General features: G+C 44.6%; 1 protein-coding gene across 1 annotated transcript in view; it reads right to left on the minus strand.

Annotated features, from left to right (window-relative positions):
- The window catches only part of Zmym2 (zinc finger MYM-type containing 2), a 70,342-nt gene extending 58,475 nt beyond the window's left edge, over positions 1-11,867 (minus strand). Inside the window, exons 1-2 of the mRNA XM_052191351.1 lie at positions 11,742-11,867; positions 10,864-10,926 (exon numbers count right to left, since the gene is read on the minus strand). The gene's annotated coding sequence lies outside the window, so the exon portion shown is untranslated. The remainder of the gene's footprint in view (positions 1-10,863; positions 10,927-11,741) is intronic.
- Between the last annotated feature and the right edge of the window lie 3,291 nt (positions 11,868-15,158).

The raw sequence follows: 15,158 nt of genomic DNA on the forward strand, positions 1-15,158 counted from the left end.
CTCCCTTTTTGAATCCAGAATTACCTGGATATATAATTCTGGCAAACACATTATAAGTAGTTTATAGTTATTCTGTAATGTTTGCACAGCACTAGCCCTGAGAAGCTGAGTAAAGAGACTAATCTGCTCTGCACATCAAACTCCAGAAAAGTCAGGACTACAAAAAGACTCTGTTTCAAAAAACAAACATACGAACAACAACAAAAAGACAGATCCAAAAGTCCTTAACAGAGAAGTGAATAGGTGAATGAATAAAGAATATGGTATACAAAAAATATTCCAGCATAAAAAAATTTACAGGAAAATAGATGAACTAGAGGAAATTATTATAGCCAGTGGTTACAGGATCTTTGATCACACTGTGAACCTCAAGATTGTGTTGTTTACTGGAAAAACTTTTTTCCGGTTGTGGTGTGGCCCAGCCTGGCACACACCTTTAATCCCTCTGGCTTGAATACAGACACACCATTAGCCCACACTTTTAATCACAAAGAAGTAAAGTTAGCTGGTAGAAGAAAGCAACCATGGTTAAAAGTGATGTCTGATTGAGTGGCGGACAAAGTGACAAATCAGAGAAAGATCTGACAGACTAGGACATGCCCAACTCTCATGAGAGGAAAGAGGAAAAAGGGAAGCTCCTTTAAGAGCAGTACAGAGAGGGGGAGGACAGCCACACTGAGACAGACTGCAGAGAGACAGAGAACAAGCTAGACACACGTGAAGACAGAATGAGGCAGAGAATGAGGAGCCAGAAGATTAGAACATGTTGACAAAGTTAGTATGAAGCCAAGCAAAGAAATTTAGCAGAAGCCAAGAGACAAAAGCCAGATTAAATCGGTCACCTTGGAAAAGAGTTTAAGGTGAAAGAGCTGAGTTGAACCAGCCAACCAGAGCTCAGAAGGAGTTATAAAGGGGGAGCTTACTCAGCAGTAATTCTCAAGAGACTGAAAACATTCTAGACCTAGATCAGATTGTACAGAGGCTAGAAACTGCCAGGACTAGGTCCAAATTAGCAGAGAGAGGCAGTCAGCTTCCAAGATGACAATTACTACAGGAGAATAAAAGTTACTTTTACAGCCAGTCTGTGTTTTCTTTCACATATGGAAACAAAAAAACAAAAGATGACCTGAAGGGGGGAATACTCAAAACTGGTCCTTCATTTTTACTATATACAATATATAAATAAATCTCAAAAAGAAACAAGATCTAAATAGAAGTCAACTAAAAAACTGAGAAATTTTCATGCCACTGAATTTGTCATTCTGGATGACACCAAACAAGAAAAAAAAACCATACTAAAATTTCAAGATTCACAATATTGTACAAAGAATATTACTAAGGAAATGAAGACAATGCAGAGAGAAAATACTTCTGAATCAAAATTCAACAAGGAAAGGTAGGTGTGGGAAGGTAAATAGGTGGAACTTAAAATGAACAGTGTACTTAAATAAAACACTTTGCCAGAAGACACACAAGCAACCCATCACCAAGTCAAAAGAGGCCCATTTCAGTCTCTGGCAAATGTACACGAAACCAAGAGCCTGATGGTCTGCTCTGTAAACTCAGAGCTCTGAGACTAAGGGAACTTCAGGCCAGCCTGAGCTACATTTTGATATGTCTTAAAAAAACTATCCAAAGGGACCAGCAAAATGGCACTTGCTAGTGCTTGGTGACAAGCCTGACCACCGGAAACACACAAGGTAGAAGGAGAGAATCATATACATTACAAGTCATTTCTTTGAAAAACTACCATTAAATAAATGTGCAAACTTTCTATTCCACTCAGAGTATGTCCTTCAAAATATTCCATAATGTTGACCACATATTAAAATACATGTAACTTTTTTAAATACTGAAAAGAATGAAAAAAAATCCAATCTCCTTAGCACTATTGGAAATGTAAATTATGAAGCTATTAAAATTTTTTTTTTTACCAAAGGAAAAACGATATATAGTTCAGTTGGCAGGGTCCTCACATAGTATAAATAAAACCCTGAATCTAATCCCAGCATAAACCAGGTGTGGTATCCCCCACAACCGTAGTCTCCCTTAAGCAGCAGAAGCCATAAGATCAAAAGCTTCCAGTACTCTCGGAAGCAGGCAGATCTCTGAGTTCAAGGCTAGTCTGGACCACAGAGCAAGTTCCAGGACCATCAGGGCTACATAGAGAAACCCAGTCTTGAGAGGGGGGGGAAAAAGATCAAGATATGAAGAATCTTCAATGACTTTTTAAAAATTGTATTATGATAGGTGTGCACGTGCATTATATGTTGTGTATCTACATATATGTGTGTACCGGGCATATACTTGGTACACATACATACATGTAGGCAAAACATTGATACACATAAAATATAAATAAACCTAAAAACTTTTTAAGTAATAATAAATATTTTTTTAATGTCACAAATTTTTAAAGGAAAAGAATGAAAGACAACTAAATATATGGGGAGAGCAGAATGACCAGTTAAGGGAAAAAAACACATTAAAGTGTCTCCAACACTCCCACTGAAAACTCAGCACATAAAATCTATGACCAAATGTAGAGGAGAGGAGGGCTTCCCCTAAAACCAGCAAGATACCTTCTGATTGTGTTTTATTCTGATCCCACAGGTTGAGGACTCATGTATCTTCCATGTCAGACTGCAAGCCACAGGTTTGTTTTAACATGTTTCTTATTAATCAGATCTAAACTGGGAGTCCTCAAGATCTTCAAGTTAGGGCCAAACTTTGCTAAAGCTATCCATAAAATTCAATTTGGAATTTACACTTAACAGTTTACTTTATATAAGTAATATTTTAAAAACTATAAAAGAGATCTGGAAACCAAGAGCAGAAGAGCCCTGTGCCCCTTTGAGGATACCATCCTCCAGGGCTCTCTAAAAGCTCATCATTCCCAAAGCTCCCTGAACCTTCTTTTTCAGTTTTTATAGAAGCTTGTGAACATTGATGATAAAGTTAACTGTTACTCTCTCCCTTCCCCATAGATAAAAGTTTGGTACTGAAAAATCCCAACCCTCTTATACCCCAGTCTTTCCAATTACCAGGCCCTTGCCCTACCCATATTTCGAAACCACCAGGACTGCCAGCCATCAGAAAAACCTCGTTAGCACAGGTATCATTTGAGATTCATAAATTTCAGGAGCAATATGTCAGAAAATAGGGACCAACTACTACTTTAACTGAAAACAGTACTTTTTGGTTAAAAGTGAACATAAACAGTTGAAAATAGGCACCAAGGGGCCTAGCAGTTGTGAACACTGGGCTGCTCTTTCAGATGATCTAGATTCTATTACCAGCACCCACAAGGATAACACACACATCTGTAACTCTCCAGCTACAGAGAATCAGCCTCTCTTGGCCTCCATAGGCACCAAGACATAAAGTACACAAACATGCAGACAAAATACCCATACACATAAAATAATAAAACAGTAATTTTTTAAAACTTTTTTTAAAAAGCTACCAAGAAGAATAAAAGAACTACTTGTATTAAGTAAATACAAATTTAGATTCTAAAGAACATCTATCTTATCATACTGACAAAGATAAAAAAGGCTCAATTAATACTTTTACATTATACTATGCATGGTCCTCTGAAAGAACAAGAACAGTCCTTAACCACTGAGTCATCTCTCCACCCCAAGCTACTATCTTCTTGTTTTTAATTTAATTGTTTTAACACAGGGTCTCACTATGCATCCTCAGCTAGCCTGAAACTACTCATGTGCAATAAGCTGGCATTCAACTTACAGAGACTTTCCCGCCTCTGTCTCTGAGTATTAAAGGTGTGCACCATCCACCCCAAAAAACAGTGAAAAGAAAAACTTCCTCAAAAACTATGACAAATGACAACTGGGAAGACATACAACATCAACCCTTGGCCTCTACACACACACACACACACTCACACACACACACGTATATACAACCAAATGTACATGTAAATAAATATAACACACACGTGTTCACACACACAATTATAGCCATGAAGAAAGGTTTATTCATACCCAAGAATAGAAGTTATTTCTTCTAATTTTCAATGGACTGTTAGGAACTTAAAATAGGAAAATCCTAGTCGGGCAAGCTAACAAACCCCTTCAATCCCAACATTTAGGAAGGCAGCTGAGGCCAATATGGACATACTGATACCCTGTATCCTAGTCAGTCTCAGCTGCCAATGTGACATAGTCTAGAGTAATCAAAGGGAGAGTTGCAACTGAGTAACTGTTCAAATCAATTTGGTCTGTGCTATGCCTTGTCCTGATTGATGAATGATACAGGAGGGAGGAGCCCAACATGGGCAGCAACACATCATCTCTGGGGCAGGTGAGCCTGGGCTGTATAAGAAAACTAGATAGCTGGACAGTGGTGGAGCATGGCTTTAATTCTAGCACTCTGGAGGCAGAGGCAGGTAAATCTCTAAGTTCAAGGCATAGTGAATTAAATGACAGTCAAAGCTACACAAAGAAACCCTGCCTTGAAAAAACAAAAAGAGCCGGGGGTGATGGCACACTCCTGTAATCCCAGTACAGAGGCAGGCAGATTTCTGAGTTGGAGGCCAGCCTGGTCTACAGAGTGAATTCCAGGACAGCCAGGGCTATACAAAGAAACCCTATCTTGAAAAAAACCAACTCCAAAAAACCAAAAAACCAAAAAACCAAAAAAGAAAGAAAGAAAGAAAGAAAGAAAGAAAGAAAGAAAGAAAGAAAGAAAGAAAGAAAGAAAGAAAGAAAGAAAGAAAGAGAACTAGATAAACAACAAACATGTGAGCAAGGCAGAGATTGAGCAAAGGAAGATATCTTCCATGGTTTTTTGCTTCCAGGCTGTGCTCCGACTTCCCTCAACAATAAGATGTCTCCTTTAAAGTATAAGCCAAATGGATCCTTCTTCAAAACTGCTCTTAGTAAGAGTATTCTTAACACAGCAGCAACAACAAAAAGGCAAAATAGAACCAAATCTGGTACTAGGAGTGAGGCTGCAGCCACAATGAGCTTGGCCATAGCTTTGTATGCTTTTGCACTATTTAGCTAGAAAATTATAGAGAATTTTCAAACTTTGAGTTGGAAGGCCATTCATTGCAAACCAGTGCTTAATAAATGGGCTACAATGGAGCTTAGACGATAAAAATGCTGAAACTTTTGTCTTGTCTGAAGTTTCAGAGGGAAGAAATTCTTAACACAATTGTGCTGTATTTTGAATCTCATTCTGTGGTTCCTGATTAGCTAGGACTGAATAATCATTAGTGGTTAAGTAAGAGGTCAGTATCACTAAGATGACTCTTCAGAAAGTTATTTCTTCAGTGTCAGCATACAGAAGGGAGTTGGGAAGTAGCCCCAACAAGACACCAAGGCTGCACTATCCAACTGGTAGCCAAAACTACACAACTTTTAAGAATCAGTCCACTCCTGTGGGCACTGCTCACAGATCCTGGTCAATTTCTGTAATGTGATTAGATTGGGGGAGGGCTCGGTTTGCTTTTAACAATGGCTATTAGCACATGGGTGTGGGAGCTGAAGTGTGCTGGTCGTGTGCAATGACACTAAAAGCTTAGCCCCCACTTAATACTTTATAGCACCATGCCTGTGTGCTATAATTCTGGCTAAAATGAGTTAGCCTTGAAATTGTTGTAGACAATTGTTAGCTTGATGCTCTTTGGCCTGGGCCTCTTTGTATCAAAACCAGGTTGGTCTCCCTGATTGGCTGGCACAGGGCAGAAAAGCCTATCTAGAATCTCCAGGCACCAGTGCTGTTTGGTCAGAGTTCCCTTTTTTTACTTCATGGATGTGCTCTCTGAATCCAGGTGAAGGAATCCGGGTGCAGGCAGGGGCTCAAGCACTGCCGCCATCTCATCTTCCCAGCCCCCCAAACTTAAATAAAGTCTTATTCTCTTGGGGAAAAAAAAAAAGAATCAGTCCACCTTGGACTGGTTCTTAAGGCATAAAAGGTAGAATGGAAAGGTTCATGGAAAGTGGCTGAGGCCTGGCACCATGTGGCAGAGGCAGAGTCAATAAAGCAGGGCCAGGAGAAGCCATTGATAAAAGTGCAGTCACAGCTGCAGTGGAGAATTAGGATGTGAGAGATCCATGCCGTAGAGCTGACCTGACACTAAAAGGCACGTTTCATGTGCTGTGGGTGACACAGCTGAAAGGTAAGCTGTCAAGCCCTTCGAAGTCCGGAAGGTGACTGAGTCCTAGATGCCGAACACTGAACTTCAGAATTTGGATTTATACTGTTGGATTTTGGGTTTGCTTTGATCTGAGTATAAATATGCCTAGTGCTTCCCACTGAGAATAAGAATGAATATTCCTGGTTTTTAATTTTATAGAGCTCACAGTTAAGAGACTTTGGACTTGCCGGGCGGTGGTGGCGCACGCCTGTAATCCCAGCACTCTGGGAGGCAGAGGCAGGCAGATTTCTGAGTTCGAGGCCAGCCTGGTCTACAGAGTGAGTTCCAGGGTAGCCATGGCTATACAGAGAAACCCTGTCTTGAAAAAACCAAAACCAAAAAAAAAACAACAACAAAAAAAAAAAAACAAAAAAAAAAAAAGAGAGACTTTGGACTTTGAAAGAGATTAAACTTTTCAAGTATTGAAAATTTTTAAAGGCTGTATGACTTTGAAAGTTGGACATTTTATTTTATGATATTAACAAGATCTTAGAAACAAGAGTGGAAAGGCAATCTATGGTGTTTATGTATCAAGTGGACACGAAATGGAGTATCCTAGTTATTTAGTTTCAGTTGTCGATGTGACACAGCCTGAAGTCATCTAAGTATCAAATGAAGAGCTGCCCAGATCAGATTGTGCCATGCCATGCCTGTGAGGAATTGTCTTGACTCATGTTTGATGTGGGAGGGCCCAGCCCACTCTAAGCAACACCATCTCTGAGCAGGGAGGCCTAGGCTATATATATAAAACTAGTTGAATAGGGCATAGCTGGATAGCCTTTAATAGCACTCTGGAACCAAAAGCAGAGGCAGGCAGATCTCTATGAGTTTGAGTACAGTCTGGTTTACATAGGAAGTTCCAAGCCAGAAAAGCTATATATTGAAATTATGCCCCCCCCCAAAAAAAAAGAGGAGAGAGGAAAAGAGAGAGGGAAAGGAGAAAAGCAATACAGCAAGCAATGTCCTTCTTGGTTCCTGCTTAAAAGTTCCTGCCCTAACTTCATTCAATGATAAACTGTGACCTAGAAGTATAAAATAAATAAATCCTTTTCTCCACTAAGTTGTTTTTTGATCTGTGTTTTAATCATAGCAGGAGAAGGACACTGTGTCTATTTTTCTAAAGATGTTCCAGAAAGACAATCTTGTCTCTGTCTGTCTGTCTGTCTTAAGGTGTCAAGAGGCCACTGTGGTGAATCACACATATAATTCCAGCAGGATAAGAAATTAGCTTAAGCTTTCCTTAGACACACAGAAGTGAATATTCTTAAGATTTCCAAGTGCCATTTAACAGAACAACCTACATGTTGATGTTATCAGTGAAATGGGGACAGACATAAAAGCATAAAGAGACAAAATTAAAACTATACCACATCTTTTGACAACAAAGAGTTATAGTATTTCATACATTTTTCCTATCACAGTAATATCAGTGCATGTTATAAGAGCCAAAGATTCATTTTGTCACAATAGCATTGTTTGTATATTTCTGTAACAAACAAAACAGAATAAAAGTCTACAAAATAAATCCAATTATACAAATCTAGGGTCTGACAAGCTCATATCCATTCGAGCTGGAAATGTTCTTGTGTCAGCTTCTGTGGACCACCAAAGTGACTGAAAAAGGACTGACAGAGTCAGGCCATGTCCAGTGGCCTATGTCAGGCCAGGGCAGGCCATGTCCATTACCTATAACCCTAGGTAATCCTAACAGGAGAACTGCTGTAAAGTCTTGGCCATCCTGAGCAACATTTACATACACACACACACACACACACACACACACACACACTACCCTCAAGACTATCTCAAAATACAACCAAGCAAAAACCACAACTACAAAAAAGGAGAGGAGGACTGGAGAGATGGCTCACCTATTAAAGGCTAGGCTCACAATCAAAAATATAAGAAAAAGGGGGAAAGGGAAGACAATCATTCATACAATATAAACAACATCCACAGGAAAGGTCCTGAAATATAGTATTCGAATGACTTAATCCCTACAAGAACATCACACTCAAGATAGGCATAGAGGTGGACACCTGGAGTCAGTACTTAGAAAGCTGAGGCAGGTGTATCTCTCTGAGTTCGGGGCCACCTTGGTCTACAAAATGAGTTCCAGAACTATATGGTAAAACCTCATCTCCAATAATAATAAAGTTCTTTCAAATTTTCAGATTAATCTAGACATATACTGAAAAAAACTATACTGATACAAACAGCCTCTATTGGTGCTAAAATAAGGTAAAAAAAATCTAAATCAATCATGTCATGGTGGCACAATCCTGTAAACCCACAAATTAGAAAAAGAGGCAAAAGGATTGGCCAAAGGCATCAAGTGCTACAAAGTGACTTCAAGGCCAGCCCGGACCACAATCCTAGTCTTAAATAAACAAACAAACAAACAAATACCAATTGTTAACTATTCTGAGGCCCCTCAGACAGAGTTCCTCTATGTAGCCCAAGCTATCCTGGAACTCACAGTATACACCAGGCTGGCCTCAAACTCACAGATTTGCCTCTGCCTCCTGAGTGCTGGGATTAAAGATGGGCACCACCACCACCTGGTATTTTCTATTTTTTTTAAAAGAAAGAACGGGACAGGATTCAAGCACTTTTTATGTTTCTACTTCCAAGCAAGAAAAGGTCATTTTGACTCAGTTTGAAATTTGAGGTCTATGACATGAGAATCATAAAGTACAGTACACAGTACAGTGCTGATGTTGGGCTGCCATCACACTGCTTATGCTCAGAACCTGCTTTACTAAATATTCCCAGTATGTTTCCTTGCCTATTTCCTCCTCTGCAAATTCAGAATAAAAACAGTATTCAGAAAGGAAAAATATTACCTATACTACCAAGTTCTCCTGTGGATTAATCTACTTAATATGAATTTAAACGTTAACATTGGGTTGGAGAGATGGCTCAACAGTTAAAAAGTACTTGCTTTTACAAGGTTAGGTTTCCAATACCCACACAGTGGCTCACAACATCTAATGCCCTTTTCTGACATCCTTGGCCACCAAGTACATGTATGTCGCACATACAGGTAAACCAATCATACACATTAAAAATATATCCAAGGGCCGGAGCAAGCAGAGGTTCTAAGTTCAATTCCCAGCAACCATATGATGGCTCACAACCATCTGTACAACTACAGTTCACGCATGTTCATTAAATAAATAAATTACCGGGCAGTGGTGGCGCACGCCTGTAATCCGGGCACTCTGGGAGGCAGAAGCAGGCTGATTTCTGAGTTCGAGGCCAGCCTGGTCTACAGAGTGAGTTCCAGGACAGCCAGGGCTATACAGAGAAACCCTGTCTCAAAAAAAACCAAATCCAAAAAAAAACAAACAAATAAAATAAATTTAAAAAAATATATATAGATGAAGAAAACATAAGCATCTATATTTATAGCACACCTTTGAAAATATACAAATAACAACAGGGGCTGGAGAGATGGTTCAGCTGTTAAGAGCACTGACTGCTCTTTCAGAGGTCCTGAGTTCAATTCCCAGCAACCACATGGTGGTTCACAACCATCTATAATGAGATCTGACGCCCTCTTCTGGTGTGTCTGAAGACAGTACTCACATACATGAAATAAATAAATAAATCTTTAGAGAAAAAAAAAAAGAGTAACAACAGGAGGTGTACTAGGCTCAGAATTGGAGCACATTGGTAAAGTGCTTCCTACCGTGGAGGAAGCTGGGTTTGATTCTCAGCACCACATAAATCTAAACAGAGGACACAAGTGTAATTCTAGTACTTAGGAAGTTGAGACAGAGGGATCACAAGTTCAAAATCATTCTAGGCTACTTAACAAAAGTTCAAGGTCAACCTGGGATACATTAGAGGCCATCTCAAATTAAGTGACAAGGCTGTCAAGATGGCTGAGTAGATAGAGGCGCCTGCTATATGAGCCTACAACCTGAGTTGGACCCACAGAAACGATTAGACAGTGAAGGGTAGAACCAACTCCAAAAGTTATCCTGACCTTACACTACATGCCACTGATGCTGTGGCATGTGCACCAACACAAACACATCATGCACTCACACACTACAAAAATTTTTCGAAATTTATAAAAACCATGACGGACTGGTCACCACCAGAGATGAGAGACTAAGTAGAGGACGCACAGGTCTGAGCAGCATCTACTTGGTGAAATGAAACAACAGATGCAAAGATGAAACATGAGAGATCTAGAGACACCTCCACCTTAATGGTCAAATTCTGTCACTCAGATGAGACATAAAAGGTTGAGCAGCTCTCCCTAGTTGTCCAATACCTGAGGTCCATTAACCATTATGACAAGAAAAATGTCAAAAATGGTTGCGTGCACTTCAAACCAAATAACATTAATTCCCACTCTGTAACTCTAGAGGGCACCAGAAATATGCCCTCCTTCACAACACCCCTCCTCCCCACCGGTAACGTGAGCAGCTGCAGAAGCCCGTCTGGTTGCTGAGGTTGGTATTGCAGCAGCAGAAGCTATGTCCGCAGCGGTGGAAACAGCAGCGCCCACTCCCAGCTGCCTCATCAGGCATCACTCGAGCTTCTGACCAAGAGCAGATGCCACCCAAAAGAAGGCTTCTCCCATAAGAACAACCAGGAGGGCCAAGCCCTATAGCTGAACCCCTATAATCCAACGATATACTCTGTAATAAGCAACAAATTAGAAGCAAAGGACTCACAATGGTGTTTTCCTCACTTTCTGCCAAAGATGCACCAGATAGGGTTGAACAAAATTTCTGGTCCTGGGGAAAAAAAGAGAAAAAGAGAGAGAAATGGATGAGCATCCAATCTGGTAGAAGCACCAGACTACACTAGGAGGAGGCAGAGAAGGGACTAAGAGGTCAAGGAGGTTCAGCCCTTCTATTATTACTCCAAAGCCCATGCAAAACGGCCCACTCCTACCCAAGTGGAGTGAAACATTTTATTTGGGGCCAAAACCTATGTGTAAGCCAACTTCTGCAGGGAAAGGGACCTAAAGGCATCAAGCCTGCTCGGGGTAGGGAGGGGGAAGGGCAAACATTGCCCCGACGCCAGCAAGGGACTTGCACTCCCTCGCAAATCTTACCACCACCTTCATTCCACTCAAACTCAGCACCGATTTACAGATAAAAAAATAGTTTATGGCAACGATGGGCTAATATTGCCCATATTTGCCCCCAAGCAGTTGCCCTGGGCCTGAGGTTTGCCCCCCCTGCAGTCCGAGACCGGCAGCGCTGCCTCCCCGTCCGCCATTAGAGACCCAGCCAAACAATACGTGAAGAGCAAGAGCCGCGCAGCACAGCGCCGAGGAGGAGACCAGCGACGAAGAGGACCACGAAAGACTCAAAAGGCGTCCCTTGCCATCGAAAACTTGGGGTCTCGGTCGGGCAGACAGGGTGGGAGTGCGGCCCCCAAGCGAGAGGGCCAAAGGGCCCCTCCCCGGCCCGGGCGCCCGCAGCACCGAAAGGAAAACACCCCGCGACCGGAGGTCGCCGCCGCCCGCACCCCGAGGCCCCCGCGCCCCCCGCCCCGGTGGCCGCCTCACCCAGCCCGTCCGGCCGCGCCCGCGCTCCCTCACCCCTCGGGCCGCACGCGAAGCCGCCCTGGACATCAGCGCGGCCCCCAGCGCACCCTGAGGCCCCGACGCAGCAGCGGCAACGCCGGCCGCCGCGGGCTGCTAAGCCCGGCTCGGTGGGAGGCTCCCGACGCTGCCCTCACCCATCTCCGCCTCCCCAGTCGCCCCCGCCTCCGCCTCCTCCTCCCGAGGCTGTGCTGCTCCCAGCCACCCCCACTCTCCGCGGCCCTCGACAGGAAAGACGGCGGGGAGAAGCCTCACCCGGTTCTGGCTGCAGCTCCTCGGATCGAACCTCCCCTCCCCCGGCCCACCCCCCTTCGGCGACACGCACAACTCCAGTCGGTCCAGTCCCGGCTTTAGCGCTGGTGAGGAGGAGGCAGAGGAGGCGGCGGCACGGCGGTGCCCGGGGAGGCCCCGCCCTCCGCGCGCTCATTGGCTACTGGCGAGGGCGGCCCCGAATGCCTCGGGCAGGTTCCATTGGCCTGGTCGGCCTTCTTTCAGGACCTTCCTTCGTGAGGTAGTCACTGCGGCTGTCCGTCACACCTGGGCCACGCCCTCAGGCCTACCGGCCCTCCCTCCCCCCCCCCCAGCCGCCAGCCTCCGGCTGGGCCAGCCCTCCCTCCCTCCCTCCCTCCCTCCCTCCGAGCCCCCGCCCCGCCCCGCCCCCACTCGCGGGGTCCGCCGGGGTCAGGAGCCCGAGTGGCGCTGCCCACTGTACAGCTCGTGCTTCGGCCCTAGGGGCGGGCAGTCTTCGTCGAGGCTTCCTGCGGGCCCGGGATTGGGACACCGGGCCTCGGCCTCCAGACGGTCGCCGCGGCCCCCAGCGAGTCTGCTCGAAGAGAGACGCGGCCTCGATGTCGGGGCGTCCTCCCTGTCCAGGCCCCCAAGACCCTGGCGACTGGCGACTGGCGAGCCCGGCAGCGCCTGCGACGGACCGAGGGGGCGAGCCCGGCCGCGGCCGCGAGGGGACTGGTGCGCTGGCGGCAATGCTGGCGCTTCCACCTTGCCTAGCCGGTGGGAAGGCTGTCCCACCTCCGCCGTGGCTGCGGCGAGAGGAGACATCGGCCTCCATTTTGTGGGATCTGTTGGGAGAACTTGGGGCCCATCAGAACCGAACTCGTGGGGACGAGAAACTCGGCCCGGAACGGGCCCGATCGCGCTCTACCATAGGCCTTGCCCTCGGTCGCTAAGAGCTTGCGCGCCCGAGATTGCGGCGGGGCCACGTGACGGTGGTGACCCCAGACTCTACCGCGGGGCAAGATGGAGCCGCGGGCTCCCTTAGCGGACTCGCGCCCCTAGGACCTGGACTGTCTGGGCTCGGCCGTCGGTGCCTGGCCGAGCACGCGCTCCTGGGCCTGCCCAGCGCCTGTCCTCCATGTTGACAGGGCCTCGGGCCATCGCGTGCCCGTCGCTTCAGTCCTGGCCTCGTGGGCAGTGACCCTCGCACGGGAGTCCCACGGGGAACATTCTTAGCGGGGCCGCTGGAGGGCGGCACGAGGGTCTTTTGTTTCTCGTCTACACCCAAGTCTTTGGCAGAAGCCTTGGTGCCGGATTTCCAGGACTCCCTGTAACCTAAGAAATGTACCTCGCCCTGGTGGTTGTTAGCGGGATTACAACTGATGTTGTTGGTTCCTTCCCCTGCCAAATGGACTGATTAAATTAGACCTCTGAATTTTCGAATTGACAATACCACCTAGTAATGAGTCATATGACGTTACATTTTAAAGCTCTTCCGGGTGATAATGAACATGAAATTTTTAATGAATTATTGATTAAGGTCTCATACTAATAAGTGGACTGCAGTGGATACCATTTACAAAGGATAACCTGATAGAAACATTCATTTTTAATAAAGTGCTTTCACCTTCGTTTAAATTCCATACATACACTACTCTCCTTTACCATTTGAAGGAAAAAACTATAATACGTATGAATCAGCTTTTCAGAGAGTATTTTTCAGAAACCTTTTGTAAGAAAATTATTTTTATTTTCAATACACTAAAACATTCTTCTGAAATTTCAAATTTCACAATACCATTTGACTTGGACATGTTTGAGGTCACTATCACAACAGGAACATCTTAATAAATGTGAAGTGGCAGGGCGGTGGTTGTGCATGCCTGTAATCCCAGCACTCTGGGAGGCAGAGGCAGGCGGATTTCTGAGTTCGAGGCCAACCTGGTCTACAGAGTGAGTTCCAGGACAGCCAGGGCTACACAGAGAAACCCTGTCTCAAAAAAAACCAAATCCAAAAAAAAAAACAAATGTGAAGTGATAAAATTCGCTGACAACATAGAAGTATTATATATGAGAATCTAGGGCCATTATTCTGTTTAACATTTTTTCATGCAATATATTTTCATCATGTTTTCCCCTCCCCCCTTTTCTCGGACCCTCCTCCTTACCTTCCCACCCCAACTTCCTGTTCTTCCTCTCAAAAGAAGAAAAAAAAAATAGGAAACTGGTAAGGGGGTGGGGGGGAAGAAGCCAAAATGTGCCAGGCAGTGGTGGAAGACCCCTTTGATCTCAGCACTCGGGAGCAGAGAGAGATCTCCAAACTCAAGGCCAGCCTGGTCTACAGAATGAGTTCCAGGACAGCCAGTGCTGTTACACAGAGAAACCCTGTCTTCAGAAACCAAATAACAAAATGGGGGGGGGGGGGGGAGCCCACCAAGAAAAGCATGGACATGGAGTTGGTTTGGTTTGTGTTTGCCAATGCTCCTGGGCGTCTGGCCTACCCTGAAGGGTAGTTGATACTCTATGACACTCCATTGGAAAGACTTGCGTTTCTAGTTGCAAACAGCTTCTTGATTAGGAGTGGAACCCTACGTCCACTTCCCCCCTTACAGTGCTGAGATTTGAACCCCAGAAGGTCCTATGAGTTCTGTGTCAACCTCTGGTCAGTCCTGGTGTTCCTTTGGAATCATTCCCACCTCTGGCTCTTACAATCTGTCCTTCTACTAAATACATCCCTGAACCTTGAAGGGTCTAATGAAGATATTAGGGTCCTATCTTAAGTCAACTCACTGAACTTATTGTTAGAAGTGGTCTTAGGTGGTAAGCATTGATTGGTTTGCCACAAGCTGTTTACATGGGAGCAGCTTGATACTGCTACCAATTCTCTGATGTTACTGCTATCTTATACTTCATAATTATCTGGTGACCTGAGTTCAATCTCCGGAGCCCACATGGTAGAAAACAAGTATGCATCGCCTTACCTGGAAATTATTTAAGTGTTTATTTGATTAGTCATACAGATTCTTCCACTCTAGGATGGCCTAGAACTCAAATATGTAGCTAAGGAAGACCTTGACTTCTTGGTCCTTCTGCCTCTACCTCCCAAAACCTGGGATAAGCATGTGTCACAAAGCACTGCTAAATTAACCATATATTCCAGGCTGGTCTGGAACCTACAAAGCA

Source organism: Apodemus sylvaticus, chromosome 8 (genome assembly GCF_947179515.1).
Source record: "Apodemus sylvaticus chromosome 8, mApoSyl1.1, whole genome shotgun sequence".
Classification (NCBI taxonomy): Eukaryota; Metazoa; Chordata; class Mammalia; order Rodentia; family Muridae; genus Apodemus; species Apodemus sylvaticus.